Here is a 10,670-nt window from a genome sequence, read left to right on the forward strand (position 1 = left end):
CAACACGATTTGGTTCCCTCTTCTCTAAACACATCTTTGTATCAACATGGCGTTCACATTAATGACAGTGATACTGAGAGGTGTCGATGAGGTTTAGGACGGCTCATTGTTCTATGGCTCAGTATCCTGATGACGTTCATGTCCTTCACTGCTAACAGCTGGATATGAAAGCTTGGACTGAATCAGTTCAGGCATAATCATGATGAACAGCATCAGACCACTTTATAACTGTGCACTCCTGACCTCTAGTGGCTGTATCAAATCAAATAAGCACCTTTTAGAGAATTGTCTTTTACTTGCTCATTAGTAAATATACTGAGATTAAAACACTTCAGATATGTGATGTCATGGCATGATGTTATTTTAACAAGCTATTAAACACATGAAACTGTTTCTGGCAATTTGATTTAGCTGCTAATCAATTAAACTGACAAATGAACATTAAAACAGCTTTATTAAAAATAACTGTTGTCTACAGACCCTCTTAAAGCTATTTCCTTCTGACCTGGCTCAAAAGGCCACAACAAAAGGGAGACACACACTAGTAAACGTTTAATTATTTTTATTTAACTCAAAATTAGAATTAGGAATTGTTTCAAATTAAAGTAGTGTCCGCGAAGGATGATGGATACTTGAGTAAATATGTGTAAGGGTGTTGTAATGTGTAAGAAAAAGTAAATACTACTAAAACACCAAAAACCAAAGCAAAGATCTGTGGAGAGAAACAGTGGACTCCGTTAGCAGGGAGGTCTGTCACCTCAGCCCAGCAGCAGCTTCCTAAGAATGAGAACAAAGAGTTACAAATACTCAACAGGGCAACGGGCCCAGCTACTGCAATCAGTCTCAGCTCTTCCCCTGCAAGGGACAGAGAGACTGGCCACACCCACACATGTTCAGCATGAGAGAGAAAACAATATGGACAAAACCTAGGAAAAGTACCATAAAGAGAAACAACAAACTGATTTCCTTACATTTGGTGTTACAAATGATAGAAATAATACAATGTCCCTGTCCCAGCAATCAATATGCTCTGACACAAAAATAAAAGATCTGGTATTTGTGGCTTTCAGGCCTGTAATAAGCACAGCCATTCATTTGATTTGGTCAGAATTAGATTATTGGCTGGCCTGCCTCCCTGCCCGTCTACCTACCTACCTACCTCCCAATCATTGCACATGAAAATGTGTTTTGGGGAGCGGCTTTGGAGGGATGCCTGAAGTGAGGGGGTTGGATTTTTTCAGTTGATGAAATGTAATAACTTAGGTGAAGCCCTGACATTTTCTCTACAACCACTTCAAGTCATTGATAAAAAAAAAACATATTGTAATATTTATGGTATTGTTATCGATTAAAATCTGGAATGAGTTAAAGAATGATACATTTTGGTTTTAATAAACATTTGGATCAGAGACAGTCGTTCCAGATATGAACAGAATGGATGTTTAATAGCTGAGTGTCAAAGTTGAAAACAGCAGTTAAAAAACACACACCATAATGAAAGCTGTTCTGGAGCTTTTGATCATGATACATGAGCGTCAGAGTGATGTTAACTGTTGTACTGAGGACTGGCAATTACTTCTTTTGGTCTGAGTCAAATTACATCATTCATCCAACATCTGCCTGTCAGATACAACATGCTCTGATGAGGAGTCTTGTGTTCTGGTCTGATCATCTTTCACCTCTTAATAGTTCTGGCAATGCTCAAACCTACCCTGGTGTCACTTTTATTGTGCAAAAGATGTGTGGAAATATTGCTGCTGCAGATAGCTCTTTGTGGTAACAAGGGGAGGTGCACTTCCTCTGCCAAATGCAGGCTGATGCAGACTGATCTCTCTCTTTGTCTCTCAACCAAACTCATTTCTCTTTCAGAGAGAGAGAGGCATCTGAAAAGGGGCAGCATTAGTCCTAGTCTATCACTGCTAATCAGAGCTGGAGCTGATAAACATCCGTGACCTGTTTGCTAATCCTGTACCAGCTAGTTTCCTGCCAGATCCACCTTCAGTAAAGCCCTCTAGAAGGAGATGTGGTTCTCTCATCATCATACCTCTCTACTGTCCAGTTCCTATTAGTTTTCACTGACAAGCTCTTTGTCCTGATTGCTGCCCACCGCCTAGCGATGGTGTTTTATAGTGCCTGACATCACAGAAGTGGAGCTGCCCAGTAAGTCAGAAACTTTCTTGCCTGGTTCTTCAGAGATTAATCTAGCCAGCTTTCGAAACAATATGTTCCCCAGCTTCAATGAGAGTCAGCATCTTCCCAGATACACTACTCTTCAGCTCACCAGAAATTCAACTGTTTAGCATCCCGTAGCCTCAGCAAATACTCAGCAAATACAAAGCTCCAGATTCTTTCCTCTCCAGTTTCACAGAGAATCAGCTGTGATGTGTTCCACAAACTCAGTTAATCAGAACACCAGCGATTTGCTATCTAGCTCACCAGAGACAGCATTCTCCAGTCCTGCCTGGTTTCCATTCGATGTTCCAGCCGACTCCTTTTTCCTATGTCCAGTTGGCAGCCCGACCAACTCCTGTTTCTTGTGTCCAGTCCCTGGCCTCGCTGACTCTTGCCCTCAGTGTCCCTGTTACCGAGCTTCAGATTCTCCCTGATTTTGTTGAGCAGCTGCCCAATCCAGATCCTGTTCTGCTAACTTCAGCCACTGCTCAGCTGCAGTTCCCTTCTGACGTTGCTGAGCTAAATAAATCGCTATCACTGCTGAATTACAATGATTCCCTGCCCCCAAGATGCTTAAGAACCATACAGTGAAACTGTTTGGATTAAAGCAGCCGTCCTCCTGATCAATCCTAAACTCCATCAGATCATCTAAATTATTTCACAAGCTAAAAGTTGAATTCTGTGTTGTCTGGAGAGTTTCCTCTGTCATATCATGTCAAGTTTGTTCAACAAGTTTTGTTTTGCTGCTTAAATCAGAATCAGCTTTATTTGCCAGGTATGTCACACATCCGAGGAATTTGAATCTGGATCTTACATTGCTCACGATGTGCTTAGTCATACAATTATAAGATGATAAAATCAGACACAGACTACAGTATTCAGAGCACATACAGGTGCTGGTCATATAATTAGAATATCATCAAAAAGTTTATTTATTTCAGTAATTACTTTCAAAAAGTGAAACTTGTATAATGTATACATTCATTCCACACAGACTGATATATTTCAAGTGTTCATTCCTTTTAATTTTGATGATTATAACTGACAACTAATGAAAACCCCAAAATCAGTATCTCAGAAAATTAGAATATTGTGAAAAGGTTCAATATTGAAGACACCTGGTGCCACACTCTAATCAGCTAATTAACTCAAAACACCTGCAAAGGCCTTTAAATGGTCTCTCAGTCTAGTTCTGTAGGCTACACAATCATGGGGAAGACTGCTGACTTGACAGCTGTCCAAAAGATGACCATTGACCGCACCTTGGAGAGGATTGTGAAACAAAACCCATTCAAAAATGTGGGGGAGATTCACAAAGAGTGGACTGCAGCTGGAGTCAGTGCTTCAAGAACCACCACGCACAGACGTATGCAAGACATGGGTTTCAGCTGATGTGTGGTGTATAACATATGTGCATTTGACCATTACAGTTTAAAATAACACTCTAGCAGCTGGACAGAGGGTCAGTGAACTCTTAAGGGGGGAGTAGTGATTGATGGTTATGTAAAGAGTGAACCCTCCTATGGAATTTGACCTCTGACCCCGTGTTAGGGGGGAGTAGTGATTAGTGTTTATGTAGGGACTGAACCCTTCTATGGTGTCTAACAGATGTTTACACTTATCCTACAGCACTGTGCCCTTATATGGATTGGAGCTTTAGTTTGCAGACTCTGACCCTTATATGGTATTTAGCAGATACCTAAACATGTCCTATATAAGCTGTGTTTGATGTACAGAGAGACAGAGTGGTCATCGGGCTGGGTCACTCTCCAAGCTGCTGCAGAGCTTGTAATTGATGCTGAACTCCTTGATGTAATAAACTTTTATGATCAAGAACAGTGTCAAGCGGGTTTCTTCTCAACACATCATCGCAGCATTATTGTTCGGACACCACAGGAGATACAAAGCTACCAGTACCTGGTTTAAGGACCATGGTATCCCTGTTCTTAATTGGCCAGCAAACTGGCATGACCTTAACCCTATAAAAAGATGTGGTAGGCCAGACCCAACAATGCAGAAGAGCTGAAGGCCACTATCAGACCAACCTGGGCTCTCATAACACTTGAGCAGTGCCACAGACTGACCGACTCCATGCCACGCCGCATTGCTGCAGTAATTCAGGCAAAAGGAGCCCCAACTTAGTATTGAGTGCTGTACATGCTCATACTTTTCATGTTCATACTTTTCAGTTGGCCAACATTTCTAAAAATCCTTTTTTTGTATTGGTCTTAAGTAATATTCTAATTTTTGGAGATACTGAATTTGGGATTTTCATTAGTTGTCAGTTTTAATCATCACAATTAAATGAAATACACATTTGAAATATCAGTCTGTGTGGAATGAATGAATATAAAATCCAAGTTTCACTTTTTGAATATGGAATTACTGAAATAAATCAACTTTTTAATGTTATTCTAATTATATGACCAGCACCTGTGTATATACACACTATAAACAAAAATATAGACTGGTGCTTTAAATCGCGATTAATCTATGCTATATACACACACAAGTGTAATAACACGTGGTTTGCAAACACTTTAAACAAATAAGGTTATTTTTACCAGCAGTATTCCCTTTACACAGTAGCAATCATATATTTCTTGTAAATCTCAACTTAAACATTAATGTAATCAAATCAAATATTAAACCAAAGCTATTTGCCACTGCCTCTGTACCTTTTATCTAGCTTGTTAAAACAAGTTACCATCAGAGTTATTTTGTTTTTTTTCTGAACAGGTATAAGCATCAGGTATCTTTTATCAGGGAGCAGCAGAAACAGTCTGTTCAATAGGGTTGGGACGATATCTACAAAACTACATTGAAACACTGGGATTGACGATGGCGGGGGCGGGACCATCACAGAGTATGGTCTAGACCTGCTTTTTATGAAAAGCACTCTGAGATAACTGTTGTTGTGATTTGGCACTGTATAAAATTGAATTGAATTATCATTATAGTGTTCATGTTGGAGGTGGATGTGATATGCACAAATACACATACATCTACACATGTACACAGTGCGATGGAGCATAGTGCAAATGATGCCCCACAATATCTGTTGTGACATTATTGCGCACATGGAAATGTTTAATATGACTGACAGTAGCCTCTCTAATCATGAGTGTAAATCGTTAAAGACACTCATACATCAATAAAACACACAATAAAGAAACCAGTGTAGGGGAGAGGTGTGACCCACGACCGGGTCATCATACTTGACAATAACGCAGCACAGTGAGGATCCAGACGTTTCAAAGAGGAGACTGATAAACCACAGAGCTGCAGAGTAAAGTGCAAATTATACTTCTACGTCAAATCGACAGCATAGCCTCTCCGTAGCCCCCTACGCTACAGCGTCATTAACACTGTAGCCTGATGTGCACCTCCTCAAAAATGTAACTACACGTCGAGGCGACGCAGACCGCAAGAACTGATTGGTCGGCTTTGTAGCCTCGCAATGCCTCCGAGCCGACAGGAAGTGTCCTGTGCTTTGAAGTAACTTTTACTAGCAACGGTGGATCAATATATTTGTCACAACCCCAGCGAAATTACTCGTTTAGCTATCGCAATGTGATCCATTTGGTCGAAGGTTAAAGTCAACCTTCTTTGGATAACTATGACCTGGATGGCTGAGAATCTTCACATACCACCTTTGCTCGCTCGCGCGCGCACACACACACACACACACACACACACACACACACACACACACACACACACACACACACACACACACACACACACACTCTAATACCTATCACCTTTAATTTGCCTCTAGGTACTGAAGAACTCACAGTCTGTAGTTCATTACTCAGCCTCTGATGTATTCCTACAATCAGAGGTGCGAAAAAAACAAGATCCAAGATGATGCAGCCTCCTCACATCGCACACAACACATGATGCAATCATTGCTAAGAGACACACCCTTCATCAATGTAAACAGCTTGTTTAATTGAGGTCTGTTATCGTTATTTAGGATGCAGCCTTTCCAACAATTGCTTAAAGAGTTAGTTCACCCAAATCACACACAAAAATACACTTTTATAAGTAACATCTATTTTTTCATGGCAGACATTTTGACTACAGTGTCCAGCCATGCAGAGAGTTTTGGTTTTATTTGTCCAGGTGTCTGGTAACTCTGGATAATCAACATACCTCTGTTTCCCTGTGTTCTCTACCACTAACAGTCCCTACATAAACATTATATATATAGTGTAAGTCTCTGTGCAATCCTGGGTAACTTTGACGTGAATTCATGAAGCGAGGAGAACTCCGAGGATTTTGACTGACTTAGATCTTCGATTCTCGGTTGGTAAAATAAACTTCTTCTAGAAGTGCATTTGTGAGTTCAGGCACAGATGTTGGACGAGAAGGCCTGGCTCGCAGTCTCCGCTGTAATTCATCCCAAATGTGTTCTATCAGGTTGGGGTCAGAACTCTGTGCAGGCCAGTCAATGTCTTTATGGACCTTGCTTTGTGCACTGGTATGCAGTCATGTTGGAACAGGAAGAGGCCATCCCCAAACTGTTTCCACAAAGTTGGGAGCATGAAATTGTCCGAAATGTCTTGGTATGTTGAAGCATTAACTGTACCTTTCATTGGAACTAAGGGGCCAAGCCCAACTCCTGAAAAACCCCCTCCACCAAACTATACTTGGCACAATGCAATCAGGCAAGTACCGTTCTCCTGGCAACTGCCAAACCCAGACTCGTCCATCGGATTGCCAGACAGAGAAGCGTGATTCTTATTCTCATTTCAAACAAATGTTTGTAGAAGAAGCAGTCTACATGCCCAGGTGCTTGATTGTATACTCCTCTGGCCATGGAAGTGATTGGAACACCTGAATTCAATGATTCGGAGGGGTGTCCTAAAACTTTTGGCAAAACAGTGTACATAAGTAACTAAAGAGACATTAATGTTTGCCAACAGTAAAAAGTGTGGTGTTGGCAATTCCCCAATGACTGAAGACACTTAACCACTAGTTGCTCCAGAGGCGTGCGATCCATGACATTTATAGCAATTGTATTTCACTTTGGATAAAAGCATCAGCTAAAATGTAATGTAATGTAAAAAGGACATTTAACATAGAACAGTTTAAATCTAGACTGTTAAGCAATAATAGGTTGAAAGTTCAAATGCTAAAGTAAAAGTAATTCTAGTCATTGTTAATTTATGGTAAAGAATCATTTGAAATGTTTATTTCAAATGATTTACTTCAGGAACACCTTGAGACTATCAAAGCGACCACCACCTTAGGGCTCAGTAAACGAATTAGTGGCTGAGCGACGGTCGAGAAGTTACGGCAGAAAGCTCTATAGTAACCTGCCATTCCAAGAAACGAACGCAGGACTTTACGTGTAGCAGGAACTGGACAAAGTGAAAGGGCACAAAGTTTGGCTAAGACGGGACGCACCTGTCCCTGCCCTTCCCGTCTAACCAAATAGGTGATGGTAGCTTTACCAAACTCACATTTAGCTAAATTCAGTGTGAGGTTGGCCTTGGCTAGTCTGCTGAAGACTTGCTCTAAGATGTGTAGGTGCTCCTCCCACGTATCTGTGTACACAATTAAGACATCCAAATATGCATTACAATTACTCAACCCAGATAAAACAGTATTCACTAATCGTTGAAATGTGGTGGGTGCATTGGACATGCCGAACGCCATGAATGTATACTGCGCAAAATGGTCGGGAGTAACAAATGCTGAAATAACAGCCACACAGTCAGTCAAAGGTACTTGCCTGTAACCTTTTAACAGGTCCAAATTGCTTACAAACTTGGCATTTCCCAGATTATCAATATCTTGGCAACGGGTATGAATTGCGCACTGTAACGGAGTTCACCTTACTAAAGTCAGTGATTAAGTGGGATGAGCCATCGGGCTTTGCTTCAACAAGACAGGGGGAACTCCAAGAACTAGAGCTGGTTTCAGCAAACCCATTTTGAAGAAGATATTGCACCTCTCCTTTCATCAGTTCACACTTAGTCTGGTTTGCACAGTACGAATGTTGTTTTATGGGGTCAGTCAGGTCAATATCATGCTTTATCACAGTGTTTTGGTCCGCACATCACTGAATAAATTTGTCGACAAGGTTTATTACATCCTGTTGATGTTCAGCAGGTAAATGTTGTAGCTGGGAAGGTAACTCTGCTGTCGCCTCTGAGTTAGGGAGTCAAGTGCCTAACTGGACTGGATGACGCGACCAGAGGTCATCACAGTCGGGAGGAAGCACAGGATCAGCTACGATCAGTGCAGCACTCTGGGGGGCAGCAAGTGGCGGATCAGGTTTATTCTCAGGGACATTTTTTTCTAGCAGCTACTTTCTCCACACTTGCTTTGTCATCATCACTTACCACACTTCTGAAGCAGCGTTGCCGTGTTGGATCTCTGTGGAGAAGCGGAACTGAGCTGTCTAAACCTTCTCAGGCAGAGTTTGTGCAGCTGTCTGCTTCTCTGCTTCCACCAGCTCAGACTCACCTGAAAATATTCGTATAAGTACACTGTCGGTTAGCGAAACCTCTGAATTGTCACCCCGAGCCTGATCCAAATGTGTGCGTGCAAGCGTCAGTACACTGGCAGGGAACACTGGAGAAGTGGCAAAATCAGTGTCTGGCTCACCACACCGTGGTGAATCCAGTACTTCCAACGTGGGTGTAACCTTACCTCCTGCAATATCATTCCCCAGGAAAAGTACAATACCCTGAACTGGTAAAGCAGCACACATGGCAACAGGAAAGAACCCCATAACTAAACCAGATTGAATGTGAATGCGGTGCACAGGACGTGGAATATAACCCATTTCACTGCTGTAGAGCACTGAACTGAAACCACAAGGTGATTGTGCAGAAAAGGGCAATGTTTACATGAAAATTACAGACTGGGAGCATCAGCACCCTCAGCACCCGGACGGAACAATGGTCTACATGCAAGCCGGTGAGCGTAATTCACGTGTCAAAAACAAATGTTTAAAGCAAGCATCCAGCTCATCGCGTTTGCCAATCTCAGTTTTTGTACTGCGCTCGGTTTTAATCAGGCCAATGCCCTTAGACTGGGAAGACTGTGAAGACTTTTCTTTTCATTTCAAAGCCAGACAGGCACTAATAACATGACCGGTCAGATGACAGTAGTAACATTTCCTCTCCTTTTTACCCACCCTCTGTTTTATGGACTGAAGGAGGCAAAACAGGTGATCGATGTGGTCTGTCAGGAGAGTGAGCAAAAGTAGTTTTGTGGATTAACACATTCATCAGCTAACGTTGCTGCAGCAGCTAAAGTTGTTATCTTATGCTTATTTAAGTACACAACAATGTGCTCTGGCAGACACTAAAACAAACAACAAAATCCTAACAAAATCCTAAGGTAAAAGCAATTCTCTCAGAGAATTGAAGTTAACAGAACAGGCAGCAGTCCACTTATCAAATAAAACACCCTACTCTCTTGCAAAGTCAGTAAAAGTCTGCTTCTGTAACTTCCTATGACTCCTAAATTTCTGCTGATATGCCTCAGGAACTCGCTTATAGATGCGCAGAATGGCAGACTTAACTGACTTAACAGACTCATAATTTAAAGTCTTCTAAGGAGAGTGCTGCAATGGCTTGCTGGGCCTTGCCATGGAGCTTACACCAGAGCAATAGGGGCCAAACTTCAGTCGGCCACCTTAGAGCAATTGCAATGAATCTCAGATTCACGGAACAACGGCACTAGAGCAATATGCTTGCTAACATTAGAATCCGTAGAAATCGGACATCTGATGTTTTCAACCCTCCACATACCTCGCTGTCCACCCTGGAGACTGGTTGAGACTTACAGGTCTGCTCACCCCTTGTCTCTGTTGAGACAACCACAGGAGGCGTTTCCAATTCTACTGCCACAGGTAAATCAATCAGCCTTCTCTACACTAAGTTAGCAATAACTAACGGTTTAAGATCTCTTTTTAACTTAGTTTTACTTACCGGAATCTGGAGGTGACTGTTTTCCTAAATCATCCTTTCTACAGGCATGAATTTGGTCAAAAGTCGGATTCGCTATGAATGACTCCAAAACAAAGTGTTCAGAAGCCATTACACCTAATCAGTCAGCTATGCCAGTTTATCAATCAAGTGTGTTCACTTACCCTCTTTCAATAAATATCCTTTCACCAGGTTTCAATTTAGAGATCCCTGACGAGCCCCCACTTATGTTATGTCCTGAGGTGTTTAGGGGGACAGAAACAAACCAGAAGTATGTGGTATTTGAAAGGATATTAATTTGAAACAGGGTCAAACAGAGCACACAACAGAAAATTAGCTAATGGGTGCTGTGGAAATCAAGAAAGGAATATAACAAAAGGAGGATTGCTAATTTAACGTCAGGCAAAAATAAAAGGGTAAACCAAAGACCTCTCCAACTAAAATACATTGCCAAACACAAAGCGCACAGCACCCCTGAACCTTGTGGAAACTTAACAAAACAAAACTACTGTGTGTAAGAATGATGTCAGTTTTTAGATTTCAATC

The sequence above is a fragment of the Micropterus dolomieu genome, linkage group LG08 (assembly GCF_021292245.1).
Source record: "Micropterus dolomieu isolate WLL.071019.BEF.003 ecotype Adirondacks linkage group LG08, ASM2129224v1, whole genome shotgun sequence".
NCBI classification, from domain to species: domain Eukaryota; kingdom Metazoa; phylum Chordata; class Actinopteri; order Centrarchiformes; family Centrarchidae; genus Micropterus; species Micropterus dolomieu.